Source organism: Humulus lupulus, chromosome 2 (assembly GCF_963169125.1).
Source record: "Humulus lupulus chromosome 2, drHumLupu1.1, whole genome shotgun sequence".
Lineage (NCBI taxonomy): Eukaryota > Viridiplantae > Streptophyta > Magnoliopsida > Rosales > Cannabaceae > Humulus > Humulus lupulus.
In genome coordinates, this window is record NC_084794.1 from 79,104,096 (window position 1) to 79,121,494 (window position 17,399).

The window sequence follows — 17,399 nt, forward strand, 5'->3', positions numbered from 1 at the left end:
TTTTTTTTTTTTAAATTCTAACTATTTTGTTATATATATATATATATAGTTATTATGTTAAAATAAATTTATTAAATAATTTTAAAAATATAAATATATGAAAAAATTTATGTTTTTGTTGATTATTGAGATTTTAGGTTATGAAATTTTTTATTGATTTTTTGTTTAGGTTATAATTAGTGGCTCATTGGAGTTTTTTTTATTTGTTTACCAATCAATTACTTATTAGGAATTTAGTGATATTTGTTTAGTAATGTTTAACATATTAATTAATTTAATTTCGTAGGTTGTGATTTTGGTGGTGAGATTTTAGAGAGTACTTTGCATCAAAACTTCTATATCTATCAATCACACATTTGAGGTAATTAAGTTTCTAAAATTATAATAATAAGTTATATATTGCTAGATATTTAGTGATATTTTATTTATTATTTATTAATTTATTTATATTGGTTTGTGAATTTAATAGCGAATTCGATTACTACTTGAAGTAATTTTGCTAGCTTTTGAATTATTAATTGCAAGAGGTAAATATATATTCTCTTACTTCTACTTTTAATATTATTAAACAAATGTTAGAAGAGTTTGAATATCTTAAATATTCATCCATAGTGAAGTAGGTTCTGAGATTAAAATTGTGTGCTGCGGTGATAACGGAAGGTTGAGAACTTGTGTGTATTAGTGAAGTAGGTTCTGAGAAATTTGACTGTGTGCTGCGGAGCTATAAGGAAGAAACTTATTGTATGTTGTTTGAATTGTTTGTTTTGCTATTCACATGTAGATGGTTAGGTCACTATTATAGGGGAAATGCTGCCCGATTTTATCTAGGATAATAAACAATTAATTTTATATAGGCATTCTATAAGGAAGAAACTTATTATATGTTGTTTGAATTGTTTGTTTTGCTATTCACATGCAGATAGTTAGGTCACTATTATAGGGGAAATGCTGCCCGATATTATATAGGATAATAAACGATTAGTTGAGAACGGGCATTACTTGATTGAACATGCGAGTCCCGGGCATTACTTGAGAATGGTATTATTAATTAAAATTTACAAATTATTTTTGAAACTATAAATGTAATCAAATAATTAATTAATATATTTTACTTTATATTTCTTGCAGCTAACAAGCACATCATATACAGAGGCACAAATTGATGAGTTGCGACAAGAATGGGCGACATATATGTTGCCGATAATCCAAAGTTACCGACCTCGTTGATAGGTTTTTTTTTTAATTTTTTAACTCTTTCTTCATACACAATGCAATATTTGTTCATTTTGAATATTTCTAACAAATATTGTATTTCTTGTATATATCTAACAAATATATTTTTTTCTTTCAATTTAAATTAATATTATTTCAATTTAATTAATTTAAATTTAGATTAAAATAATTTCAATTTAAATTAATATTATTTCAATTTAATTAATTATTAAAATAATTTCAATTTAAATTAAAATAATTTCAATTTAAATTAATATTATTTCAATTTAATTAATTATTAAATCAAATTAAAATAATATTAATTATAAATTTATTTAATTTATTTTTTTTAAATGTGGGAGACTTTCAATGTCTCCCATTGGGAGAGGTGGGAGACGTGGGAAGTGACTCACCTCTCCCAATGGGAGACGTGGGATGTCTCCTACGGACTTCCCACGTCTCCCATTGGGAGAGGTGCCTCACTTCCCACGTCTCCCAATGGGAGAGGTGGAAAGTCAACGTTTGACTTTCCACCTCTCCCAGTAGGAGACGTGGGAAGTGAGGCACGTCTCCCAATGGGAGACGTGGGATATATACCTACAATGACCCTAACAACAACGTCTCACTAAGTGGGAGACATTGTAGACTTCCAATGTCTCCCAATTAAAGTCATAAAACATCTATTTTGTTGTAGTGGCTGTAAATGGTTAGATTGTTTGTAAAATAGAATGTTATGTACGATGATACATTTTGCGATATGAAGTATGAAATGATATTTTGTGATGATATTGATAAATCACGAAATTTCCTTTGTTTTGATGTGACTGGATTGTATGTGATTTGAATGTTGTATGATATGTAATGATTGTTAGTATGATGAACGCAACACAACAAATGGGTTGCTAAGGATATGAAGACGTAACCCGAGTTACTAAGGATGTAAAGACATAACTCATAGGGCGAACGTGCCGAGGTTATTCAAGGACCAGAGAACCTGTTTACCTCAAGATGTGATATGGACAAGTTAGCGGGACATGTTCACAAAGATATGATAATGATGCTTATGATGATAATGTTCATGATGATTTTGTTTATAATGATTATGTTTATGATGATGATGGTTATGATAACGATGTATGAATATGAACATGTTTTTGTGTGTATACTTGTGTGTTATTTGTACTTCCTTACTGGACTTTTAGCTTACCCCCTTACTTTCCCTTCTAGGTAGCAAATAGGATTTCTCTGTGGCACGCGTGGTGATGTAGGGAGTTCCAACATCAGGGTGTGTATGGCGTGGGGGCCTCCTATGGATGAGAAAACGATCAGTTTAACGCCAATTTCTAAAGAATAATGCTATGTTTGTTTTAAACTATCATAACTTATCAGTGGAACTTGAACTTTAATTATTTTTAAAAACGTTGCATAAAGACTATTATTATTTTTAAACTATTGGGCCCAACTTGCATGTTTTAGCAATGCCTCACTTAAATTTTTATGATAAGTGGCTTTTCTTCTATAAACTTATGAGCATGCAAATATTTTACAAAGTATTAGATTAGAGCGTTTTACAAATGGTATCAGAGCAAGTCGTCCATGTTTCCAAGGACCCTCCCCATACACGCTAAAGACGGGAAAATCTCACCTCACCGCGTCATAAGTATTTTTTTTATGTGCTATTACTTGTTTCTGTTTTATTTAAATTTTATAGTTTCGTAATTGTAGTATAGTAAGATGTCTTCCGTTTTGAAAACTATTAAGAAACAACTACTCAAGGAGATCCGCGCAATACCCAAGGTCCAGCTTGAGGAGAATCCCTACAATTGGCAGATTGTGGTATTAAAAACAACAATGGTGGTTTGTGATCGCATTCAAGGGATCATGAACAAAAGAGGAGCTTTGCTATGGCCCATATAACAATATTGGGTGTTGAGGGAAGCACTGTCAATGTACTTTGAGGCCCTTCTCCAGTTGGATAGAGCATGGCATGATGTCATTCAAGATGACCTAGATTTTAGTACCATGGAATACATAATCTACGTGCTTATAGACAGCTACAATTTTAGTCGTGAGGAGCTGGTATTGGTGAAGACGGATGACGGAGAGTTAGAGGATCATTTGGAGACAGTACATGATGTGGAAGGAGCCTTGGCAATTGAGGAAGTAACTCAAGCCATACCATGAGTGACCGCTAGGAAGAGGATAATGGAAAGCGCTCTTGGCTACTTTCACATCCCAGATGACGTCTTTGATTACAACTCAGGGGACGGGTCCACAGTTGAAGACTAGAGTCCGTCGCGTAGATCGTTCCATGAAACGTTAATGAATAAGATGGGATTTTTTTTTTAAAAAGGGACCCTAAAGATTTATGCTTTTGGTTATTAAACACTTCATGGGTTGTTTAATTTTTGGAATAATTTGAACACTTTGAATGCTATGGTTTGATATTTTCTTTTCCTCTTGCAAACTCTAAATGATGTGGTTTGAATGTATGATTTTCGCAAATATCTATCAAACCATTATGCAATTTTCCTTCCTTATGATTTTCTTTTGATGCCTTAGAATCTCATAATGTCGACAAGAGGAAGATGAGGCAAGGGAAGAGGAGGGGGCCGAGGAAAAGGTGTCTCCACAAGGTCTAAGGCCACGATAACCCTTGACATAGAAATGCCATCAGTCCAACTTACAGCTCCAGCATCACCATCTATGGACCTGGCCGCAGAGGTAGCAAGTATGAGAGAACAACTAAGACTGAGAGATGAGGAAATGACACATGCCAGGCAAGTGCCCCAAACACCCCAAGTGCCTCGAGTGCCAGTGGCGCAGCCTTAGCCGCCAACACCACCACCTGCATCAGTGCCTGTAACTTATGGGTTCGAGCCAGTGTATGATCGTTTCAGAAAACAAGCCCCACCAACCTTTGAAGGGAAGGCTGATCCCATAGTGGCAGAGGATTGGATAAGATCGGTCGAGGCCATCTTTGATCATATGGAGTTAAATGATCGCCAAAGAGTCTCATGTGCAGTCTATTTACTCAAGATGAATGCACGAATATGTTGGGGTGTAATTAAATAGACCCGTGATTTGAATACCATGACTTGGGCAGAATTCATCTAGGCTTTTAGCAAGAAGTATTATAGTGCGGTTGTGCTAGCAACCAAGGTAGATGAGTTTGTAACTCTGGTACAAGGAAACCTATATGTCACTATGGGTGAGCATCGGTCGGTGTGGGCGGTTTTTTCACAACAAAAAATCCAGAATTCAGTTTTCGGTCCGGATTGGTGCAATCCAAAAACCGACCGAACCAAACCAGTTTAAAAAAAAAATCGACCGTTTTGGACTACGGTTTGGTCGGTTAAACTGACCAAACCGAATTGATTATTATTATTATTATTATTTTGAAAGTTTTAGTTAAAAAATTAAAAATTTTGGATTGTTGGAATCCATTTTTGTGTGTTTTTAAAAACATAAATATATAGAACATAATTACATTTACAAATTTTAAAGTATGAAACATAATTAAAATTCCATAAGAGCATAACATAATCTCAAATCACAACACATCATCAAAAGTCTAATACTCCAATATCTATTAGTTCAATCCAAGATACAACCCAATTAAAATTTAAAACCAAAAGACTACAACCACAAATCTCAACACATGATTAAAGTTTAAACTTAAAGTCCAAAGTCCATAGTCCATAGTCCATAGTCCATTACAACACAAATTAAATCTAAGTCTAATCGACTACAACAACACAAATCAAGTTCAAATTTCAAAAGAATAGATAGAAAACAAAGTCCAATCCAAAATCCAGCATTCATTCATTTCATGGCCTGCATCAAGCAACCATGACCACCTGCTCCTAAGACAAAAGAAAGAATAAAATTATAATGTATATATAACACATGCTACATGGTACTTTTAAGAGAAATAAAGCTACTAATTCATCTACGTGTTAGACCTAGAACTAATTCCTATCATTATGCAGGATTAAAATTCATAAGTTTGGTATTTACTTTAAAGCATTTGAAGCTTGGGCCAAAAATATCAAAGAGATATTTCAAGCTCAAGTTTGGTTTACTACAACAAAGCCACTGCCATTACAATTTTTGAATGAGATGATTCAAGAGCCTAAATCTATGTATGGTATCAAAATCAGCAAGATGCAAGTTTTCAACCACATAGCATGCAGACACTTTAAAAAATTTAACTCAATATAATGTTTTCTGGCAACAAGTTAATTTATAATGCATACTTATAGATAACATTAAGCTCAAAACTTCCTGTAAGTAACTATGCAGGTAAAAGAAATTGTCAGTATCATATTCATACAGTTTACTTGTAGATGTAACGAGGATTATAATCCTCTGCATTCATTTCATAGTACAAGAAATTCTAACATACATTAGAAATCAACAGAAATCCATGCTTTAATAAAGTGAAACTGAAAATGTTTTTAACAAAGATGATATAAGCACATCAGCATCGGCAACATCACAGATATAGTGAACACCAGGCAGGTTTCCTCCAATTTTTTTCTGGAAACCTGTAAACTTATAGTTAAGAAAGCACATTCCTTCAGCTTTTATATGAAAATATCTAGTAGTGTGTTAACACTAATCCATTACCAAATCACAATAATTAAGAATTAAAATCATCTAATATGATTTCTTATTTTCCAAAGATAAATAAAGTGCACCTTGAGGCTGTACACCCTGTGGCAACAATTAGAGATCCATACTTTAGCAGCTTTCCAGAATTTGTTGTTAGGGTATGCTTTTCTATATCTATACTTGTCACTGGTTCATTATACATCGTCTAGAGAAGAGATTGACAAATTTCAGCATTTTAACCACCAAGAGGACTAAATAAAATATGAAATCACTTCAATACAATTTAATGACAATTTTGATAAGCCTTTCATCAGATTTACTTATTTACTTATGTTAGGCATATCAAGGATCATAGGGGAATGGAAAATCTGCCATATTGGACTAAGATTAGAATGATGTTGTATTTTGTTTTGACCTTTTAGCTAATTATGATTTTGTTGATTCCATTTTATGTTCTTTCTGCTGCTGAGCTGTTCTATAGAGAACTGGAGGGTAGTTTGGGGTTGTGATGAGAAGGAATAAAACATGAGAGCTGAGTGAAAGGAGGTCTAGACTGTCTAGAGAATTTTGTAGAGCTTTAGCTCAGGTAGAGACTGGGCACTTGAATTCCTAGGATTCTTTGGTTGTACCTTTCTTACTTTTCTGGTTCAATACAATCTATACCTTGATCTTTGTCATCTTGTTCTCTACCAAATTTTAACTAATAAAATTATCCAGGAATGAGAGAAAAGATGTTGATTGAGAACAAGATAAGCCTTTTTCAAGATTTACTATGATCTATCTATACAACTATATTATTTGTTTAAAATAAAAAATGATACTAATCCAGCCATGCAATTTTACAACAGGAATTCTTATCTAAAGACAAAAAGTTCCTATCTCCATTTTTTGTTATGTTTTCATTTTTAATCAAGCATTTTAAAAGTGTAACCTTCCGCTGAGAATTCCAAACTGAAAACTTATTCAGACCTCAGAGAAAATAAAACATTTCAGCATAACAACGAATTACCTCTATTCCTTTCTCCTGATACTACTCAGGTGTCTGTCTTTCCCCACCAGATCCAGCACAAGTATGAAACCCCTACAATCATAGCAATATATTAACTAAACACTACATAGAAAAACAAACAATAGTATAAATGCTAAAGAACCCAATTTTCGAAGAACACACAAGTACAAATGACAGTAGCAAATGTATTATATAATGTAACATTACAGATCAATACTCATCTAGAAACTCATTAGGATCAAAATTAAATAGCGAAATCACAAAATCTTACAGGTAAACGAGCAGGCTTTTTAACGAAGCTATAATGATATATATAATAATACAATGGCATACCTCCGTGAAGCGGTCGCCAGAGTGGGAAAGGAAGGTACTGTGTCCGTGAAGTAGTCGCCGGAGTGGGTTGGGCAGTGCTGCCGCCGAGTCGCATTTGCTCGGTCCGTTCCGTTCCGTTCTGTTCGCCAAACAGAGAGGAAGAGCAGAGGAGGAGATGAGGAGATGATGAGAGAGACAGAGAGGAAGAGGCTGGGCTGGGCTGTTCCGTTCCGTTCATTTGGGCAGTCCCCGGAGGGAGGAAACAGAGAGGAAGGAACACAGTAGGGGCTGAGAGAGTATATGTGATAGAGAAGAGATAGAGAGACCGAGAGATGCCCTAGTAAAAAAACATATAAGATTTTATTTATTTTTTAATTAATAATTATATAATATTATATTATTATATATAATAGTGCTTGGTCGGTTTCGGTTTCGTTCGGTCGGTCCGGACAATATTTCCAAACCGACCGAACAGTGGCAGTTTTTTCGGTGTTCGGTTTTTTCGGTGTTCGGATGGTCGGTTTATCCGGTTTTTTCGGATTTTATGCTCAGCCCTATATGTCACCGATTATGCACAGAAGTTCGATAGGTTGGCAAAATTTGCTCTTGAAGTTGTGCCAATTGGAACTCTAGGAGTCCAAAGGTTCATGATGGGACTCAAATCGATGATCGGTAGGGATGTTATGATGACTAGTGCTGAAGTGGTCAGTTATGTAGAAGTACTTGATTTAGCACTTGAAGCAGAATATTTGGATGATCGAATATGGAAGGATAATGCTGCCAGAAGAGAGAATTATCGAAACAAGGGCTTCAATGAAGGTAACAAAAGGAAAGCTAATGAAGGGTAGAATAGTGGCACTGATAAGAGACCAAGATCCCCGGCCACGAATAACAGTACTCACAACACTCAGAACCACCATAACAACCACAACAATCGCTATAATGACCGGAACCATGGGAATCACCAAGGAAACAGAGTAGAGAATCCCATCTGTCCTAAATGCTCGAAAAGACACCCGGGAGAATGCCAGGTCAGCACCAATAAATGTTTCAAATGCGGTCAGGCAGGACATCTGAGAAAGAATTGCCCACAATGGAAGGCAGGACAGAATAGTAACAATAATCTGGTGCCAGCACGGGTTTTCACCTTAACTCAGAATGAAGCAGCCAACAACAACACCGTATTCATAGGTCAGCTCCCTATATCTGGTATGATGTGTATAGTCCTCATTGATTCTGGAGTGACTCACTCTTATGTTTCCATGAATGTTATTGATAAGTTGAGTATGCCTTGCAAATTGTTTAAGCATAGCTTTAGTATAATGTTTCCATCGGGAGGCATGATGTTGTCAACTAGGTGGTTACCGTCAAGGCCTATAACGATAGAGGGTAGGGAGTGCCCAACAGACCTTATAGAATTGAGTATACTAGATTATGATGTCATACTTGGCATGGATTGGTTATCCAAACATGGGGCGACAATAGACTGTCAGAAGAAGACTGTGGAGTTCAGACCAAAAGAAGGAGAGGTCTTTTCCTTTAGAGGGGAAGTAGCGGGTTTTTGAACACCCATAATATCAGCACTAGAAGCACGAAATATGATGCAACATGGTTGTTCGGCGTTTTTGGCTAGTGTGGTGAATAAATCCAAGGATTCAGAGTTAAAACCAGAAAATGTGCATATTGTTTGTGAGTTCCTGGAGGTGTTTCCCGAGGAATTACCAGGATTACCCCCGGACAGAGAAATCGAGTTTGTGATCGAGCTTGCACTAGAAACAACACCGATCTCTAAAGCGCCCTATAAAATGGCACCTGCGGAGTTGAAGGAACTTAAGAACCAGCTATAGGAGTTGTTGGAAAAGGGGTTCATAAGACCTAGCCATTCGCCATGGGGAGCACCAGTCCTATTTGTGAAAAAGAAGGACGGGAGCATGAGAATGTGCACCAATTATCGAGAACTCAATAAGATCACCATTAAGAAAAAATATCCTTTGCCTAGGATAGATGACCTTTTTGATCAACTGCAAGGGGCAGTAGTATTCTCGAAGATTGATCTGTGATCCGGGTACCATCAGTTGAAAGTGAAAGAGGGAGACATTCTGAAAATGGCTTTTAGAACTCGCTATGGGCACTATGAGTTCCTAGTGATGTCTTTTGGACTCACTAACACCCCAGCAACATTTATGGATATGATGAACATGGTATTTAAGGAATATTTGGACAAATTTGTGGTAGTGTTCATAGATGATATCCTTATTGACTCGAAGACCAAGGAGGAGCATGAGGAGCATTTGAGGTTGATTATAAAAAGACTACGAGAACATCAGTTATACGCTAAGTTCTCTAAGTTTAAGTTTCGGCTGGAACAAGTAACTTTCCTAGGGCATATAGTGTCCAAGGATGGAATAGCAGTAGATCCATCAAAGATCGAGAACATTAGAGACTGGCCCCAGCCAAAGAATGCCTCAGAAGTTTGAAGCTTCTTAGGATTGGCAGGTTATTACATGAAGTTCGTCGAGGGTTTCTCAAAGATCACCACACCCTTAACCAACTTAACCCGCAAACATTAGAAGTTTTCATGGATTGAGAAATGTGAAGAAAGCTTTTAGACCATGAAGAACAAGTTGATTTCTGTGCCTATTCTTTGTGTTCCATAAGAGGGTGGGAAATTTGTGGTGTATTGTGACGCATCAAAGAACGACTTAGGGTGTGTGTTAATGCAAGAAGGGAAGGTAGTAGTTTATGCTTCCAGACAACTCAAAGACTATGAACAACGATATCCCACTCATGATCTTGAGTTGGAAGCAGTGGTGTTTGGACTAAAGATATGGAGACATCACCTATATGGGGACAAGTGCGAAATCTACACTGACCACAAGAGTCTGAAGTACTTCTTCACACAAAAGGAATTGAATATGAGGCAGAGAAGGTGGTTGGAATTAGCGAAGGACTATGATTATGAGATTCTATACCACCTAGGCAAGGCCAATGTGGTTGCAGATGCATTGAGTAGGCAGGGACATGGAAATGTCTCAGCACTACATACAATAGAGATGCCTCTTCAGAAGGAGATTATAGATGTCGGTATCAAACTTGTGACAGGAAGCCTAGCAAACCTCACATTACAATCCTCCTTACTAGAACAAATTCGAGAAGGGCAGAAAGTGGATGAAGCCCTAATGAAGCAAGAGGCTTTGGTACAAGAAAGTGGTAGCAGTGACTTCACAATGTCCAGTGGTGGATTACTGAGATACAAGGATAGGATTTGTGTGCCTGATAATGTTGAGATTAAGGAAAGTATTATGAAAGAGGCGCATACAACCCCCTATTCCTTACACCCAGGGTCCACAAAGATGTACCAAGACCTTAAAGCGCTATATTGGTGGCATGGAATGAAAAGGGATATTGCTGAGTTTGTTTTCAGATGTTTGACCTGTCAGCAAGTCAAAACAGAATACCAAAGGCCAGCAGGGTTACTTCAACCGCTCTACGTTCCTGAATGGAAATGGGAGGATATAGTAATGGATTTTGTGGTAGGGTTACCCAGAACCACCAAGCAACATGATTCTGTGTGAGTAATAGTGGATAGGCTCACTAAGTCCACCCATTTCCTGCCAGTTAAGACCACATACTCGGCGGATCAATATGTAAAATTGTATGTACGTGAGATAGTGAGACTTCATGGGGTGCCAAAGTTAATAGTTTCTGATCGAGGGTCAGTATTCACATCGAACTTTTGGAAAGGACTACAAAGAGCTATGGGATCAAGGCTAAAGTTTAGCACCGCGTTTCATCCTCAGACCGATGGGCAGTCGGAGAGAGCTATAAAAATTGTAGAGGACATGTTGAGATGCTGTGCCTTGGACTTTTCAGTCTTGTAACCGATACTTACCCCTAATGGAGTTCTCTTATAATAACAGTTACCATTCTACTATTGGGATGGCTCCCTATGAGATGCTTTATGGGCGCAAGTGCAGATCTCCTTGACACTGGGATGAAGTTAGGGAGAAATAGATTTTAGGCCCTGAGGCAGTTAGGGAAGCCAGTGAGGCGATTGAGAAGATTCGTCAAAGGATGCTTACCGCTCAGAGTAAGAAAAAGAGCTACACTGACCTGAAGAGAAGGGACATCGAGTTTTCAGTGGGCGAGTTTGTATTCTTGAAAGTCTCACCGATGAAGGGTGTTATGCATTTTGGAAAGAAAGGGAAGTTAAGCCCTAGATATATAGGTCCATTTGAGATTTTGGACAGAGTAGGGCAAGTCGTTTACCATTTAGCACTGCCCCCAGCACTAGCCGAAAAACATAACATCTTTCGCATCTCGATGTTGCGTAAATATGTGTCAGATCCCTCTCATGTTTTGAGTTACGAGCTGTTACAGCTGAAGCAGGACTTGAGTTATGATGAACAGCCAGAGCGCGTTATTGAAAAGGGAATCAAGGAACTGAGATCCAAAAGGATTCCACTAGTTAAGGTCCTGTGGAAGAATAGTACGGAACGAGAAGTAACATGGGAGTTGGAGGAAGACATGAGAGAAAGATACCCTGAATTATTTGGTAAGAAAGAGTTTCGGGACGAAATTCCTTTTAAGGAGGGTATATTGTAGCGCACCAAATTTTATTTACTCATTTTTTATGGCGTTTTATATTATGGTTGTGACTAGGTTATCGCTAGGGGCTTGGAAACAGGATCGTGCTCGAGGGTTGGTAACCTGTGCTTTGACCAAAGGTAAAAAAACTGCACCTAACATGTGATGCATGTGATGCATAAGATACATGTGATTAGGACATGGCATGAATGTTGAATATGAGATTGATCAAAGCTTGAGTCTATGTAAATGTGCATGATCATAATTATGCTAGTGAATGTTGAGTAGCATGCTAAATGCCTTATATTTGGATATTTTACATATGATATATGCCTAGGTGCATTGCTTACTTGTGAGTGTTATTGACTCATTAGTTAGAAGCAACACGAGTCGTATGGAATTGACCTATGAGTCAAGAGCAGCATAAGCGTATTGAACGTAGAGCCAGAATGATTAGATCTAATCAACATAAGCATTAAATTCTTGACCGACCCTAAGTTCAATAAAAATTAAAAGCGATTGTCAAGTCTAAAGGCTACTTACTTAAAGCCAGGGCCAAAAGGCTTAGATGACTGTAACTTCACATGGCTTAGGGTGCAAAGCCCAAGTGCGCGGCTTATTTGCCACTTATCAGATTAGGGTGCGGAGCCCAACTGCGTGAATTATTTTTCACTTATCTGATTAGGGTGCGAAGCCCAAGTGCGTGACCCATTAGTCACTTATCTAATTAGGGTGCAGACCCCAAATGTGCGACTCGTTAGTCACCTATTGAAAGATGGACACATTATCCATCTATTCCTAGATTGACTTGATAGTCATCTATACAAGGGAAGGGCCCATAATCATTTATTTGGACTTGTCTTTATGCATGAATACGGCTATTACTGCTAGGCATGCTATTATGATTTAGTGACATGCTATTACCTGTTTATGAGCATGTATTTGAGTTTTCTTGCTGAGCTTCGGCTCACAGGTGCTATGTGGTGCAGGTAAAGGCAAAAGAAAGCTGGACCATCCTTGAGTTGGAGAGCTTAGGTGACGATGTGTACATATGCGGCTGCTCGACCATCACGACCGAGGGTTTAAAGAGGAACTAAGGTTAAACCCTATTTTGCCGCTTAGGTTGGCTGGTTGTAAATATTTATTGTAATTAACCTTTAAAATGTATTTTGGGATCCCAATGTATACAGTAAACGTTCTAGTGAAACATTGTATCTTTAACCAAAATTTTTAACCTTAAACCGTTAATCACATTTAGTTGCACGATTATGACCAAATGACTTGGTTAGCGAGTTTAGCACTGTTAAAATGCACAACTTAACGGTCCCTGGGTAGTAGATCGTTACAACTTAGTATCAGAGCGAGCCGAGGTTAAGGGTTCCTATAGACAAGCTGGGTGTCACAGGCCGACTATTTGGGTACTCCAACGGTTAGCCACATATACATCTCGGACATGCAACGGGCAATAACGAAGTATGAGCAAGCACAAAGCAAGTCATTCCTAGGAACGTCCACACAACACAAAGCACACAACAAGGCAAGTGGCACACAATGGCCCAACGAAGATAACAAACAAGGAACACATAAACAACAAGGAAGCACACAGGGGCAAGTATGGATAAATGTTATTTCATTAATATATAGCCTTGATAGGGCAAGGGAGTACACAACTTTGGCCCCTATCTGCTGATGGCCATGGTGCTTCCCTAAGTCACCAGGTCACCTCCCCCTAAGGAGCCTTCTAGGGAAATAAAGTCTTCCCAGGAACATATATGATTTTTGTCTGGGAGACATATGCAATATTACAAAACTGCCACTACCCTATCCCATGAGGTTGCTTGGTGCAAGACTTGACTAATGATCAGGCACCAAGGCATGCTCATTTACAAAATGGCCCCATGTGGGTGTGCCAAAGGGCAGCACACCACACTGGGCATGTACACTCGTCACTAAAGACAAGCTTCACTCAGGGTATGGTAACTATTTATGTAGTTATGTGCTTAACTGCTTAAATAGAATGTAAATGCTTTACTTGCATATTTTATTAGGGAGCATGAGATTCTGATAGAGCTTGGCTCTTGGTTATTGATATGATTATATGATTACCTGCTCAGTGAATATATAAATGCGTTATTTGCATTTTGGAGTTGGAGGCATGGTATGTATGTTGGAAGAGCATGGATTATGATTGATGTATGAATGCCATGAGGATGTTTTTAGCACTGCAGTGGTTTGTGAATGAAGTGCGATGTGATTGTTCTCATGGGGAAGGATTTTGAATATGCTCATCATGTTTAATGGGTCAAGTTATTGACTGCAGATTTAATCAGAGGTTATATACCCAAGATAGTTAATGAGACCTGGTGCTGGTTATACCGAGGTTGGGAATTACAACCAGGGTTTGAGTTCTTCACCTGCTCCTCAGAATTTCCAGCAGGTGTTTACAGATATGAAATTAAGATTGCAAAGGCTAAAGGAAGAGATTAAGTGTTTGAAACAGCAGTAGGTTCTGTCAAGAAACACCACTTCCTTTGCTATGCCAGGAGTGGCAGCAGTATTGGCTCAGCCTAGGGTTGAGAACATGTGGGAATTTCTTTGTGGAAGATTCCAGGAGTATTACCCTCCAGTCTTTGAGGGAGGCCTAGATCCATTCAGAGCTGAGTAATGGATGGGTATGATCAGTTCCATCCTTGACAGTATGGGGGTGGTAGGTCACGATAGGGTGATCTATGTTACATTTGTATTGTGAGATGATGCATGGACATGGTGGGAAGTAGTATCCCAAACACAAGATACAACTATGATGGACTGGAAGGAATTTAGGTAGCTATTTAATGAAAGATATTACTGTGATGCAGTCAAGACTACTAAGATTAATGATTTTCTAAACCTCATTCAGGGAAATGCAACAGTAACATAATATGTTAACAGATTCGATGGGTTGGCCAAGATTTCTTTTGATATGGTACCCACGAATGTTGCTCAGAAGGAAAGGTTTATCCAAGGATTGAATCCCGTAGTAGCTTAGGGCATTAGAGTTGCCTCAGTGCATGAAATCTCTTCCTACACTCAGGTGGTAGGAAAGGCTCTTGCTGTTGAGAGCACAGGAAATCAAATTGAGAAAGAGAGTGCCAGAAAGTGCGGAGATCAGATAGTGACAGCTCCATTTATTGGGTCGAGGAAGAAAAAAAATTAGAAACTTTACCCAGAATGCACTAGGTGTAAGAGACGTCATCTTAGAGAATGCTGAGCAAGGGCATGTGTTCTTTTGTGGAATGGTTGGGCACCATAAGAAGGATTGCCCAAGGCGAAGGAAGGATGAGCAAAATGGGGTGGACAACTCGACTCCAGCTCGAGTGATCGCTCCGATGCAGTTAGAGACTGAGACTGAGACTAAGGCTGGTTCCTCAGTGGTGGCAGGTCAGCTTTCTAGTTCTAATTTTTGTATTGTGTTGACTGGTTTTGGTGCCATGTTGTTCTTTGATTGTTTCATCTAGAAAGGGCTTATATTTGATATGCAGATTACATGGTTATGTTGTGATGAGAATTTGATACTCTATTGGTAATTATAAAAGATGAGTTGGATTATTGTCGAAAGGACTCATCAGTTGATTTGATGGGATTGGTTATGACTGACTTCAGTATGATCTTGGATATGGATTGGTTAGCCAAGTATGGGACAAGGATAGCTTGTAAGGAAAGCATAGTAACACTTGGGCTCTGTACTTGGGACAAGGCTAGTTACTTAAAGCCAGGGCCAAAAGGCTTGGGTGACTGTAACTTCACATGGCTTAGGGTGCAGAGCCAAGTGTGTGAATTATTTGTCACTTATCTGATTAGGGTGCGAAGCCCAAGTGCATGGCTTATTTGTCACTTATCTGATTAGGGTGCAGAGCCCAAGTGCGTGACTTATTTGTCACTTATCTGATTAGGGTGAGGAGCCCAAGTGCGTGACCCATTAGTCACTTATCTTATTAGGGTGTAGAACCCAAGTGTGTGACTCATTAGTTACCTATTCAAAGATGGACACATTAGCCATCTATTCCCAGATTGACTTGATAGTCATCTATACAAGGGGCAGGGCCCATAATCATTTATTTGGACTTGTCTGCATGCATGAATAGGGCTATTACTGCTAGGCATGCTATTATGATTTAGTGACATGCTATTACCTGTTTATGAGCATGTGTTTAAGTTTTCTTGCTGAGCTTCGGCTCACGGGTGCTATGTGGTGCAGGTAAAGGCAAAAGAAAGCTGGACCATCCTTGAGTTGGAGAGCTTAGGTGACGATGTGTACATATGCGGCTGCTCGACCACCACGGCCGAGGGTTTAAAGAGGAACTAACGTTAAACCCTATTTTGCCGCTTAGGTCGATTGGTTGTAAATATTTATTGTAATTAACCTTTAAAATGTATTTTGGGATCCCAATGTATATAGTAAACGTTCTAGTGAAATGTTGTATTTTTAACCAAAATTTTTAACCCTAAACCGTTAATCACATTTAGTTACACGATTATGGCCAAATGACTCGGTTAGCAAGTTTAGCATTGTTAAAATGCACAACGTAACAGTCCATGGGTAGTAGGGCGTTACAGGGTCCCCACATTCACTTCTAAGTTCTGGGGAAGTTTGCAGAGGGCCATGGGTACACAGTTGAAGTTCAGTACTGCTTATCATCCTTAGACAGATGGACAATCTGAGAGGATGATCCAGATATTAGAGGACATGCTGAGAGCATGTGTGCTGGACTTTGGTGGATCCTGGAGTAAGTATCTACCTTTGATAGAGTTTTCTTACAACAAACAACCATTGGGGTGGCTCCTTATGAGATGTTGTATGGTAGGAAATGCAGATCTCCCATTCATTGGGATGAGACAGAAGAAAGGAGATACTTGGGTCCTGAGGCAGTTCAGAGGACCAATGAGGCCATTGAGAAGATTAAAGCTCAGATGCTCGCTTCTCAAAGCAGACAGAAAAGTTATGCTGATCCCAAACGCAGGAACGTGGAGTTCCAAGTGGGAGACTATGTCTTCCTTAAAGTCTTGCCATGGAAATGGGTGAGAAGATTTGGGAAGAAAGACAAGCTGAGCCTTAGATTCATAGGTCCATTTGAGATCCCTGAGAGGATTGGATAGGTGGCCTATAGGTTGACCTTACCTCCAACATTGTCGGTCGTGCATAATGTGTTTCATATTTAAGCTCTTCGGAGGTATGTATCAGACGTGACTCATGTGTTGAGTTACGAGGATCTGGAGATTGAGGAAGATCTCTCCTATGAGGAACAAGCAGTCCAGATACTAGATAGAAAGGACAAGGTCCTGAGAAATAAAACTATACCTTTGGTCAAGGTATTATGGATAAAAAACAAGGTCAAGGAAGTGACCTGGGAGTTGGAGTCAGATATGCAGAGTCAGTATCCTGAGCTGTTCAGGTAAAATTTCTAGGAAGAAATTTCTATAAGGAGGGGATAGTTGTAATGTAATGCCCCAAATTTCCTAATAAGGTTTAGGACCTTGATTAAGAGGTTGAGAGGGCCATAATTGATTTATTATGTAATTAAATGATTATATGTGTAGGTGTATTAAATATGCATGTGAATCCATATCTGATTAATTGGGTGATTTTCATATTTTGGCCATTTTGGGCATATGTGGCACGTGT

The 17,399-nt window shown here is 38.4% G+C and overlaps 1 long non-coding RNA gene across 1 annotated transcript; it reads right to left on the minus strand.

Moving 5' to 3' along the window:
* Positions 1-5,676: 5,676 nt before the first annotated feature.
* Positions 5,677-6,893, minus strand: LOC133816139 (uncharacterized). The gene is made up of 3 exons (XR_009885035.1): positions 6,839-6,893; positions 5,916-6,034; positions 5,677-5,762 (listed from the first exon to the last, which is right to left on the minus strand). It is a non-coding gene; the product is annotated as an uncharacterized LOC133816139 (long non-coding RNA).
* Between the last annotated feature and the right edge of the window lie 10,506 nt (positions 6,894-17,399).